This window comes from Hylobates moloch, unplaced genomic scaffold (genome assembly GCF_009828535.3).
Source record: "Hylobates moloch isolate HMO894 unplaced genomic scaffold, HMol_V3 SCAFFOLD_11, whole genome shotgun sequence".
In the NCBI taxonomy this organism is placed as follows: Eukaryota; Metazoa; Chordata; class Mammalia; order Primates; family Hylobatidae; genus Hylobates; species Hylobates moloch.
Genome location: NW_026652286.1, coordinates 78,357,839 through 78,371,299, shown reverse-complemented (window position 1 = coordinate 78,371,299; position 13,461 = coordinate 78,357,839). Strand labels below are relative to the sequence as shown.

The 13,461-nt window shown below is 36.6% G+C and overlaps 1 protein-coding gene across 8 annotated transcripts in view; it reads right to left on the bottom strand.

Annotated features, from left to right (window-relative positions):
• GRIA4 (glutamate ionotropic receptor AMPA type subunit 4) overlaps window positions 1-13,461 on the bottom strand; it is a 392,397-nt gene that overhangs the window by 122,293 nt on the left and 256,643 nt on the right. The gene's annotated exons all lie outside the window — the stretch shown is intronic.

Here is a 13,461-nt window from a genome sequence, read left to right as displayed (position 1 = left end):
CAAACCCCAAACCAAATCCACCACCATCTGTAGTCAATAGAAATTTCATAAACCCTTTTTGTTATTTTACTCACTAGATGGAACTCATTTTGAACAACTGTTTGACTTTCCCCTTGAACAAGGTAGTACAACATTTTTGGTTCAACTATGGAAGAGAAGATGTAAAAGAAACAGTACAACAGTATTTATTGAGGACCCATTATTCTCGGTGCTTTATTCGTTGATGAGGACAGGTGCATATTAGAGAGTCATTATTTAACTCTTCCTCTCTCAGCAGGGGAATGATATAGACTGGGGGTGAGTTGAATAACCACTAGGTGAGGTACTGGTACTCCTAATCAGTAAGAGACTGACGACCAAATAAACAACAGAAACTTGGTTTTAAAAAGTGTGTAGCAGGACTCAAGGTAAAGGCTTGGCCCAAGGGAGAGCTTGGTTAGAGCTATCTGGATGGAACAAGGAAAAATACCACAGAGGAGAAACAAGTTGAATTGGTTCTTGAAGGTTGAGAAGGAGCGTGCAAGACTGCTGGAGGTGGGGGTGTTTATTACGTGAAGACAGCCTTCCATGAGAGAATAAAATGAATGGTCTTCACCCTGCTCTTGATCTAGTTCTCTCTGAATGTGGAAGGGAAGGCATCTGGTCCAAGCACCTGGGTTAAGGCAGAAGCTGTGAACTCATAATTCCTGCATTTTGAGTATATCTTCAGGCCAATATTGTCTTGATTGTCCTGCCTTTTTTCCATCTCTCTTTTTTTTTTTTCAGATGGAGTCTTGCTCTGTCACCCAGGCTGGAGTGCAGTGGCGCAATCTTGGCTCACTGCAACCTCCGCCTCCCGGGTTCAAGCAATTCTTCTACGTCAGCCTCCCGAGTAGCTGGGACTACAGGCACACGCCACCACACCTGGCTAATTTTTGTATTTTTATTAGAGACGGGGTTTCACAATATTGGCTAGGCTGGTCTTGAACTCCTGACCTCGTGATCCACCCGCCTCAGCCTCCCAAAGTGCTGGGATTACAGGCGTGAGACACAGCACCCAGCCCCATCTCTCATTTTTGAATTGTAATGTGAGAGAAGAATAAAAAAAAAAATTCTTTGAATTTATAAATATCCCATACACTAAGATTGGTTAGGATCAGAGCCTGTTAGTCCGTTATATTTTCACTTTATGGTTTAGCATAAACAGAATATTCTAGTCCTCTTTAAGAGAGTCTAACACTTATTTGAGCTCATTCTATAGCAACTGTCTGTAGTTTCTTCTTCCTGTGATACTGGAATTGGGTAGAGAGCTGGGTGGATTAAAAGTGAAGATTTAAAATGAATATACCGCACTTCCAAGATAAGGGCATATTTGTTGAGTTTTCTAATTGGTATGTGAGTCTCATAGATTCAGAGATTTTTAATTTTTTCAGGTATGTTTTCTACATATCAGAGTTCCAAACATTATTGATGCTCAGTTAAGATCAACAGATGGAACTGATGATGAGATCATATTTGAAATATAAATTACCTGATATCCTGCCAAATGAAATACTGTGGCAGTCAGGATTCATTTTTATCTAAATGAAAAAAAATTCCCCGAAGAAGAAGAAAGAGGGCATGTTAATTACTATATAATTATTCTGGTATATCTATTGCTCCATTTAGTCTTTCCTTTTGTAATGCGTGCCAGTAATTACCTTTTCAAATCTTACCTAGATCCTCCGCCCCAAAACCCCACCACTCTTTCTCTTGTTTCCCATTCAACGCATATGTAATGTGATGATATGAAACCTTACTTAATATATATGTTCATGCCTCATTTATTCTGTCGCAGGGGCTTATGCTCTGATGGTAACTGAGGCAATGTTCTTTTAAATCATTTTTTTGACACCTATGAACGTGTTCTTTGACTTAAAATGAATGCTTTTAAAAATACCAGTTGACGTATTACTTTTCTTTTTTCTCCTTTTATTTATCATCGTACCAGAATAATGCTAAGATTTTTTTGTTTGCTTGAGTGTTGTAAAAATAATAAAAACAGCGCCCACACATAGAAATAGTCTTCTCCCTGGGCTCAATTCACAGCTTGGCACGAGTCTCTAAATATTGCTACATTTCTGGCATCATGTGGCTGTCAGGCTTCATGTCAGGACTAGGCATCCATGTTGTTATTCTCCTGCTGACATGACTTTTACAGAATGTGGAGCCACACACCTTCTGATGAAATTTATAGATATTCTCACTTACCTTACAAAATTGAAGGACTCACTCTAAAATCAAAATTATAATTCAAGTCCAGGCTACCATTATCTGATTTTTTAGATTTACAAATGACACTAGAACTGGAATCAGACAGAACCCTAGGACACAATCTTTGTTGAATGGCAAAGAAAGTTGGTTACTTAAAAAGCCCCATTAATCATAGTCAGAAATAAATGGCATCCTTTCATTGCAGTGCAAAGGGCATGCAGTAATAGTTTCAGAGCTTGGCTAAAATCGTATTCTTTTATAAGCTATGTTTGATTCTAATATGCTCTCTTATTATTCATTGATATTCAGATGTGAGTGTCTTATTTATTTGCTAACATAGCTGGAAATATATTGTAACTAGGATAAAATACTGCTGTTGAATCTATGATTATGTTACTTAGTTGTCACATAAACTAGATAATCATAAGTCAAGTCATACTATTTCCACATCTGGCTATGATTTGCATCTCCTAGGTATTAGAAAATTTGTAGTACAATATTGTTGGCCAAAGAATGAATACTGCAGTTTTAGATGAATATCATGTAGTTAACAGGAAATTCACTACTGTAAAGGATATTTTAAATCTTGCTTCTACTCTAAAAAGCTGTCTAACATTTTAATTCTATATAATTTACTGAAAACCAACTACATACAGAATTCTATAAAGTATATCAAGATAAAGATGTGGGAACTGGATGACATTTTGTTAAGTGAAATAAGCCAGGCACAGAAAGACAAGTTTCACATGTTCTCACTCATTTATAGGAGCTAAAAGTTAAAACAATTGAACTTATTGGAGATAGTAGAATGATGGTTACCAGAGGCTGGGAAGAATAGTGAGGGAGGAGGGAAACGGGGATGGTGAATAGGTACAAAAATATAGTTAGATAGGATAAATAAGATATAGTCTTTGATAGCACAACAGGATGACTAAAGTCAACAATAATTTACTGTACATTTTAAAATAACAGAGTATAATTAGAATGTTTATAACATAAAGAAAGAATAAATGCTTGAGGAGATGGATACTCAGTTACTCTGATGGGATCATTATGCATTGTATGCCTGTATCAAAATATTTCATGCACCCCATAAATATACACGGCTACTATGTACCTATAAGAACATTTTTAAAAAGATAGGTAATGTGAAATACAAAGGTTAAAAGATAAAGATGTGATTCTTGTCTTTACAAATAACTTACTATCTAGCAAAACCGATAGGTAAACTATCCATTATGCAAAATACACAGCATTATATAAATAAATTCAAAGTAATGAAAATAATTTTTTAGAATAGTAGAGCATATCATCAACATAATCACTTTATTAGATTATAATAGTAATTAAGGACTTTTTCATAGTTACTAAAGAACACTGTCAATTACATATAAAATATTTTTAAGTGTTATGATATCATATAAAGATTTTATCAATTATGTTAAATAGAATCAAAATGAGGTAAGCAGTCCTGAGCTACTGCACCCTTACATGTCAAGACTTATTACATCATCCATGGATAATGACCTATTTTGCATGAGTACCAATTCAGAGATGTCGCTACTCACAACAATAGCTGGGCTTATTTATTTGATGTTTTCGTTTGCAAGAGTTATTTAACTGTCGGCACACAGAGCAGCAGAAAGAGAAGCAGAATACATTTGTGCCAGGGAAGAAAGTATTTAGAAAAGAAAGAGTTATCCATATGCCCTGAAAAAGCTTTACTTGGATGAGAACTAGAAAGTGTCCATTGTGCTTTTCAATGAGAAGGCCACTGGTGCACTTAATATGAGCAGGGTTAATGGAATGCTGGATATAGAAGACATTCTTCAGATTGAGAAATTGAGGAGAAAATGGGAAGAGGTGAGAATGTGGAAATAATCAAGGAATATCATCAGAATAATGAAGTAATAAGATGAAGGGTATGCCAGTTTGATGAATATGGGATAGAGAAACATCTAGATTATGGGAACTGGTTTGGGAAGGAGAAGACTAGGTCTGTCCCATGGGGGGTTGCTGAGCCTGAAAAGGGAACATGGCAAGGGGCATAGCAGCAGCTTGTAGTTAGTTAAATTAAAGCCTCCCTCATTAATCTTGTAAATTGCTATAGAGGTTCTTGCTGCTACATCATCAATATCTCTGGTCTGGCACAATTTGTCAGTGTCCAAAACTAGTGGATTCAAGGAGAAAGCTGTGTGTGTTCGTGTGTGTCTAACGCCATGTATTGATTTGAGTCAAGAAAGGAATAAGATTCTGTAATCCTCACTGCATTTAATGCCACCATGCTGGAACTGTAGAGTAGATTTAATAACCATTTAGGTTGGACTCTTTCCAAAGCAGCTTAGTACTGAAATAACATGTTCAAAGGCCACAGTCTGGACTCCCAGGTTTCAGTACATGGAGGAGTAACCAACATTGTAGCTTGGGTAAAATTACCTGCAGCTGTAACTATAGTATTTATTTATGCTGTAGTTCAAAAAGGGCATACTAAAAATAGGCAAAGATTTTCCTACTTTTACAGCTTGAAGCTATTCACGTAAACCCAAGATAAGATGGAATGTCTTGAGTTTTCCCTTTTCTACAAACTCTCAAGAGTAAAAGTAGAAAATTCATCTTCAAAGATGGATTGATAATAATCATTGTTAAAGGTGGTTATTCTGGGTCCTAGATTTTTCCTAAGGCATTTTCTGACACTAACATTTATTGTCTTCTGATTCCCTAGTATTCATATTTATTTCAGATGACATCTTATAAGAAAATTTGATACTTTAAAGCTTTAAAGTTAAAGCACTGTCGTAGAGTCTGTAAGTTGGTTGTTCTCTACTACTACTTCACCCCTTCATCCAAAGCAATGGGATTTTAACTTGGACCTATGGACAGTCAGAATAAATATATTTCCTTGCTTTTCTTTCAGCTAGATATATGGCTCTGTGACTAAGTTGTGGGCAATGGGTTATAAGTGGAAAGGTTGTGTGGAGGCTTCAGGAAACTCTCCTTAAAAGACTGTATGAATATACTTTTTATCTTGCATAGCAGGTCACATTCAGAAGCTTCAAAGACTTCAGTTTATTTTGTGCGTTTGGAAGGACAAGAAGGGATATGTGGAGAATTGGCATGGGCTGTGGAAACAGCTTCTAAGACTGGAGAGATGAACAGGCAAGGGATATATTACAAGAGCTTTCTCTATCACTTAAATAAATTTAGGTTTTACTTCATAGACTCTCAGAAAAGAGTGACAAAACAATGTGTCTTAGAGGGATGATTATAGCTGAAGTGTGGAAAATACAATGGATGTGGGTAACACAGAAATGGGAAAATCACTTAGGAAGCCACATGGTAGTAATCCAGGTGAGAAGTAGTGGGAGCCAGATTTAGGACCATGCAGAGGAAGGAGAATAGTTTCTAGATTAAGGATACAGAATAAATCAGCTTGGTGATTAATGACACATAAATGATAAAGAGAGAGATGATTTGAGCCAGACCACTATCTATTCTACTGGTGGTCATTCTACTTCTATTTTCAGATTGAACTCTTAGGGTTTTTTTGACCTTCAGAAGCACATATTTTTCCATTTGGATATCAGGTGTCAATTGACTTCTGATGAAAACTATTCTTGCAGCCACCTCCTTCATCACCCAAAGTAGTATAATAAATTATGACAGAGGTCTGAGAAACCCATTTTTCTCTCTAGTTATAGATATCAATGATTCTAGAAACAATCTGTAGATTTCGAATATTCCCTATGAATACACTGATCTCTTTTCAAGTTTGCCTCCATCATTTTTTATCTTCTTAGCACTGTGGGCATCCGCCAACATCTTTTTACAATAAAGGCAATGTGTTTCTATTTTAAATAAAGCATTTTTGAAAAATTTGAATAATTTTAAACTCAAATAGCAAAAGACTAATTTCCAATCAGAATAAATATCTAGCATAATTACTATATAGCTATTATTTTGCTCATAAAGTACAATTTTTTCTTTTCTCTATTTTACTATATATTTTATATATCACACTATACAAACTTTACAATTCTGATTTGATACTTTTTATATCACATTGTATAAAGTTCACAGTTCCAATGTGCATAAAAACAACCATTGTATTTTTATAAGGGAATTAAAATATATGTTTATGAGTTAACAGGCACTCAAACAAGGTCTTTGTCTAAAATTAAGCATGTAAAGTATGTAAGACATAATTTTGAGTGTCAAACCTATTCAATATTGCGATAACTTGGGAAAGCAGTGTTAAGCAAAAGAATAGATCCTTTCAAAGGGGGTTTCACCGTGGAGAGAATGACTTGGACTGTAGTATGGTTCCTAAAGGATGGAAAGGGTTGATGAATAAGGATAGTGAGGAGGAAGGAGCTGCCGCATCATAAAGCAAAGGCACAGAGGCAGGAGCTTGAAGAATGCTTAAGGAATTATTAATCATTGATAGTTAATAGAGCAGGCTGCTGGAGTAATGTATTCATAAACTATATTATGCTTTATTAGTATTTCACAATACAGTTGAACCTCATAACAGCCCTGTGAAGTAGATATTATCCCCACCATAAAGGTGAAGAAATAAAAACAATTTATGTGACTTATATCAAGGCATAACCCCACTAAGTGGCAGAACTGTGAATTGAACTCAAGTCTTCCATTCTCCAGCTTAGGGACTTTTCACCACACTTCAGCATGCAAAGAGAGAGAGCGACGAGATTAGCAAGGAAGGATGAGGCTGTGATGTGAAGGCCTTTCAATCAGAGTCACCATTAATTCCATTCTTTCTCTCACAAGCACATCTTGTATTTTAGCATATTCTGTCAAGGCTACCTTCAAAATATATCAAAAGCCTGGCCATTTCTTCCTACCGACACTGCCTCCACCCAGGCCCAAGCCTCTTGTTTGCAAGTGCCTCTTTACATGTTTTTTCTTTCCTCCGCCTTTGCCCCTTTCGCACTACTCATAGCATAGCTTCAGGAATGGAACTTTTCAGGCAAGCCAGATCATACCACTTACAGGTCCAAACTCTCCAATTGCTCCTTTATGCTGACGTCATCCACTGCTCTCTCGCTCTCAAACATCACCAGCCATCTGGCTGCTTTGCCAGGGGTGCTCTGCCTCAGGCTTCACCCTGCTGTGTTTTCCCCAAGATGGGTCTTCAGGGTTTTGCCTTTATGTTCTTAGGTTTCTACCCAAATGCCCTCTCTTCAGTGAGGGCATTCTGGGTTACTTTATCTAAAACTTCAACTCCTTCATCCTGTGCTTTTCTATTCCTCTTCTCTGCTTTACTTTCTCCCCAACACTTCACCACCACCTAATACACTCTAGATTTTACTCACTCACCTTGTTTATTGTCTCTTTCCCCTACTAAAAGGTAAGCTCATGAAGTCAGGAACTTTGTTTTGTTCACTGTGCCTAGAAGAAGACTTGGCATCTAAAAGGGATTCAATAAATACTTTTGGATAATTAAATACTGAAAGTTTAGAAATTACTCCATTGATCATTGTGAAACAATACTGAAACACTAGAAACCTTCGAAGCTTTGGAGCAGAGAAGAGACAGATTTGTAAAACTGCTTTTATAACGCTAGCTTGATATAGTGGAAATGATGCATCCAAAGAGTGGAAAGAGAAGGAGGAAAGGAAATCCAAATAGGAGACTACTGAAATTAATACAGGCATAATGCCAAAGCTCCTCTCACCTAGACCAACTCCAGAAAAAGTGGAAAGAAAGGAGAGTGTTGATTGTTTGCTTTTCTCTAAATTCTACACTCCCCGCCTCTCCCACCAATTCTGTACTTATCTGTATAAGAGCCAGGAGATGTTTCATTGTATCAGGTGGAGCCATATGACATTTTCATTTCTGCTGATCAAAAATAGTCAAATATCAGCAATGTCTTATTGTCCATCCCAGAGATAGCTTCTGAATGAATAATAAGTAATATTATGTGGCATCGGAATGACCTGAAAACTACTTAATTTATACTTTGTACATTTAGGTCCTAAAAGAATGTGGCAAGTAAATGCAAAAACTCCACAACTCTACAAAATGGCAGAGGGAGGTCATGAGTTGCAGAAGCCCAGAGTCCCACATGTCTCAGCAGGAATACCTTTAGAGATATCCTAAGGTAGCCTTTAATAGTAATCTCCAATTTTCATAATCTTTATTCATAGCAACCATCCTGAGTCATTAATAAGAGCTAAAATAAGCTTCAGAAAACTCAGAACTGAAGTAAGTGTGAAATTCATTTCAGAAAGGACTCCATTCTAAATGATAAAAACAGAAATATTTTTGGTTCATAAAAACAAGTCCTGAGCTAACCTGCAAAATTGACTCATTAATTGAGGGTGCAAGATAGCCAATGCTGTCCAAAGAATTCTGGTTCTTAAAAGACCAATTAATTTATTCTACCCTATGTTGAAGTTTGAGTCCAACAGATCTCATTAATTAATCATAAAAGCAATCACTAGCAATGAAACTCAAAGAAGTGTTACACAACATATTAAGTATCAGCTTGTTATATTCACATGCCAAGCTGTGTACTGTAAATAATATTAATTTGGATCTGGCTTTTATACACAAAGCCAAAACCATTCATTTTGGTTGATTTGAAAGTGATATTTTAAACTGTTACTTTTGTCTTTTCTTTAGAGCAGGAGTAGCAGTACATAATTTTCTTGTGATGATTCTGGTGAAAGGATTTGCATACAATTATGGAGACAATTTCTGTTCTTAGCAGGAAAAAACACAGGATGAAGTAAGTATTCACCATATGATTAGCCTAATTTTTATATCCTACTGAGACTAGCTCAGTTCTGGGAAGTAATTGTAAACTCATGTCAGGGACTGAGAGTGAATACATTTGATTGCTCACTATTAAATTTCTTTAGTGGAGAAATGACACTGAGGTGATTATCTAAATACAGAGTGATTTATTGAACAGCATGCTAGGTGACAAATGATGGGATCAGTGGTAGCCTCTGTTACTTTTAACTGCAAACGTTCTGTTTCTCATTTCAGCTCTGTGGTTCTGAGGCAGGTTATTTAAATTTCTTAATCTTCCACCTTTGACTTTCTATGTAATGAAGAAGATTAATGTAGGATTTTATTAGTCATGATAATCTTTTCTATAGCTGTAAATAAAAATCAGCTTCATTCCACTTGGTGGAGTAACTTATAAGGCTGCTGTTCATTTGAGGGAAGTAGATTGCGGATTCTTCATAGGTAAAGAAATTCATCCCTACAACTCTGGGAGAGTCTTAAGATATAACTCAACATCCCACACTCCCTCCAAACGAAAAACAAAAACGTAGCTCTTTTTCTTGAATTCCATATTTGGTCATTAGGCATTTACTTAGTCACTTTAGTCAGAAACCTAAGAGATTCTCTCAGACTCATTACTCAGCTTCACCCTCATCCCACACCAATCCTGACATTTCTTCCTAAATATTACATTTAAGACATTTCATGAGCAGTTCTCTATTTATTTCTTCTTTCACTTTTCACTCAATGAATATTTGTTGAGCATTTCCTACATTTCAGGCCACTGATCCAGAGGCTGCCAATATAGAAATGGAACAGTAGGATGTGCCTTCCTTCATGAAGCTTACATTCCAGTGGCTGAGGCAGACAAGAAGCAATAAACAAATACATTTATAATAGAAGGACAAGAGGTAGTAAGTGCTATGAAGGAAAATAAGGGAAAGGAGGAATAGAAATGACCAGGAGTGGCGACAGGAGGGATGTTTATCTTCCCAAACCAATCTTTCACTGTGTCTCTTAGATATGCGTCACTCAACTCATACTGAAGATTGATGCTTCTCTGAATAAACCAGATTCTCTCTTGCCTTTAACAGAATGCAATGGCTATTCCCTGTGCTAAGAGAGTCTGTATGCCCTACACTCACTGGCAACTTCTAATCTTTCTTTAAGCCTCAGCTTCAGCTTCAGATCATTTCAGAAGCCTTCTCTGGCCTCATCCATGTGAGGTTGTTGTCTTTTTCTTTACATTTCCCTAGCTGTTTGTACAGTAATTACAGCTCATGCTACTCTGAATTAATTAAATCATTTATTAAATAAGTCCTATGTGCTACTTTGGAAAGTACTAAGTATACAGCGTGCCTGTCACTAACCTCAGGGATGTGAAATTATAACTGTAATTGCTAGTTTACCTGTCTAGTTCCCTTTAAGTATGAAACTAGTTTTTATTCATTTTGATTTCCCTATTTTTTTCCACACAAAGGAAAGAATAAGCTCAACAAGAGGGAATTAGGTTGAATTAAATGAAAAGGGTAAAAATTCTGCCCTTTTTATATATCCCTTCCCATTTGATCAAGCCTAATAATAATAAAGGTAATAGTAATAACAATTATTGAAGGCCTGACAAATCCATGACCTTCAATGTTGTATTAAGTGCTTTATTGGCATGGTGTTAGTTTTATTATCTTCATTTTATATAAAGGAAACTGATGATACAGAAGTTAAGTTCTTGGCCAAGAGCATGTAGCTATTAATTGGTAAAGCCTCATTCTGTCTGATATTACAGTCTGCTTTTTATTCTCCTCTATGATATGGTCTATAATACAATGAAAACTTAATTCCATTCAGTTTGGGTTAATTTTATTCCCCTATTAAGGATTCATTTTTGACGCAGACATATCCCTGACCATGAAGCACTGCTGGATACAATGATATTTCCAAGAAGTGTGGTGGCTTCTGTTCCTTACCTTGAGCATATGCTTGCTGCTTTCACTCTAAGTTCACAGGGAGGTAAAGCCCCCTTCTCCCAATTCTCCTCTCCGCAAATGTCTCTGGTAGCTCTAGCCCGAACATTACAACCATTGCAAAGATTACAATAATGAACACAGTTTCTTTCTTCAGAATACCCTGTGAGTGCTGCCCTGTGGTCCAGTTTGTTTAATGACGTTGTCCCGGCACTGCTCAGGACACCCTATCAACTACCTTTTCTCTGTAAGGACATCAAACATTAAACCGTAGAATTAGATCGACTTTAATCAAAAAGCTTTTGAGTTACTACTTAGATCTATCTATATGCTTGCCCAAGTTCTTCCCTTCTAGAAACAGTCACAAAACCCCATAGGACTATTTCACAAATTAAGTTTGAATTATGGTATAGAATAACTTTTATTGATGCAGGGATAAATGTAGGCAAGTTTTCTGAATAGGTATTAAGATGGTAAAACCAAAAAGTACTTATATTTAATTAGAATAAATTTGCCTGAGAATTATAGTGAATGCAAAAAAAGTCTACAATAACTTCTATAACTGTAACAAATTGGAACCAAGTTTGTATTATCAAGAGGAGAAGTCAGATCAAGTTATTTATTTTTCATCAAATATTTACAATGTGGCAATTCGTCAGTTTTGCTTTGCTTTTTTTCACAATGGTACCATGTGCCACCGACACTTTGGTAGAAACTCAGTAAGGTTTTCAAAATTTACTTTCATGAAACCAATAGGCACAATCAAATGAATTGTGCTGGTGAATTAAATTGTTATACATATTTGGGCAAACACTAGTATCATACCTCTAAAACTAGCAAGTTTAGTTGCAGTGTGACAGAACACAGAAAATACATTAATTAATTTGTTAGTTTAAATCTTTTTAATAAGTTTGGCTTAAAAAACCCGAGAACAACAAATTCCAGTAAAGAATCCTAGGGTTGTTTTTTAGAGCTAATTATGACTGTAAAGTTTTAGATATTAAGGCCTATGTTATATGTTTGGTAGTTAAGGTTGCAGAAAGAACAGGATAACCACTGTTGTATGAAATCCTATTTATACTGGCTTAATAGTCCTAGGAGAGCTGCTTCCAAGCTTATATAGCTTAGTACTCTCCTTATCTGAGGCTTCTGCACTGGTCCTGCCTCATTTGATCCATCACCTGACAGTGAAAACTACTTTGGCTGTGCTGCTGCTGCTAATCTGTTTAAATAGGTAGTTCAGCATCATTGCCAAATTGACCACTCCAATTGATGCCTCAATTAGCTATTCATTTTACAAAAGGCAAACTTGTATATATTCCAGATCTGTAGATTTATTATTATGCTGGTCATTGCCACTCAGAGGTTACACTAGGTGTCTCCTTCAGAACTGAGCTGGATACTGTCCATCCAGATCCACATCCACTTTTTATTTTGCCTGACCTTGCTCTGTATTGGTATTAGAAGAGGCTGACCAGTATGGTCTGCAGCTGTGTGCTTTGGCTTCCAGTTGAGTTGATTAAAAGGAATCACGTGCAACATATCAAAGGGAGAAGAGGGAATTCAGGTATTCTTTTGTTTTTTCTTTTTTTTTGAGATGGAGTCTAGCACTCTGTCTCCTAGGCTGGAATGCAGTGGTGCGATCTGGGCTCACTGCAACCTCCGACTCCCAGGTTCAAGTGATTCTCCTATCTCAGCTTTCTGAGTTACTGAGATTACAGTCACCTGCCACAATGCCCAGCTAATATTTTTGGATTTTTAGTAGAGACGAGTTTTCGCCATGTTGGCCAGGGTGGTCTCGAACTCCTGACCTCAGGTGATCCACCTGCCTTGGCCTCCCAAGGAAGTCAGGTATTCTTTACATGATTCCTTTCCTGCCAGGTCGACGTGGGGGTGACTGAATCCCTAAATAAAGGCCCTAGTCTCTGCCATTCAGCATTCTCCATACAGCTACACTCTCTACACAACCACATCTTCACCTTCCTTGCCTATTCACACTTATGGTGGTAAAGACTCCCTGCTCTTGCTACCTCTAAGATGGGGCACCATCTTTTTTCTTGTTGGTGTCCCTAAAGCTTGTCCACACCTTTTTAAAAGCAGTTCCATTATTAAGCACTTCTTGATGACCCAGTTACAGTGCACCATTAGTTTCCCACAAGGATAGCAACTAACTGACGTAGCTTTGAGCTCAAAGCAGTATATGTTTGGTAGAAGAAATGCATAGGTATTAATTTTCTACCCATCCTGTTATTTTCCCACTTTAATGTAAATTCCAGTAATTGCATGAGACAGTTTGTAACTTTCACTATGCTTTCATTACATTCTGGGGACAGAAAAAGTGTATGTTCTAACCTTACATCTTCTAAAATGACCACTTGAAAATAAACTATATTTTAATGTTGTGCCAAAAATTGGGAAGGTACATTTATTCTAAATCATCACGTTGTACATGTTGAATATTTACAATCTTTTTCAATTAATTTTTTTAATATTAAGAAAGCTCTAACACAAA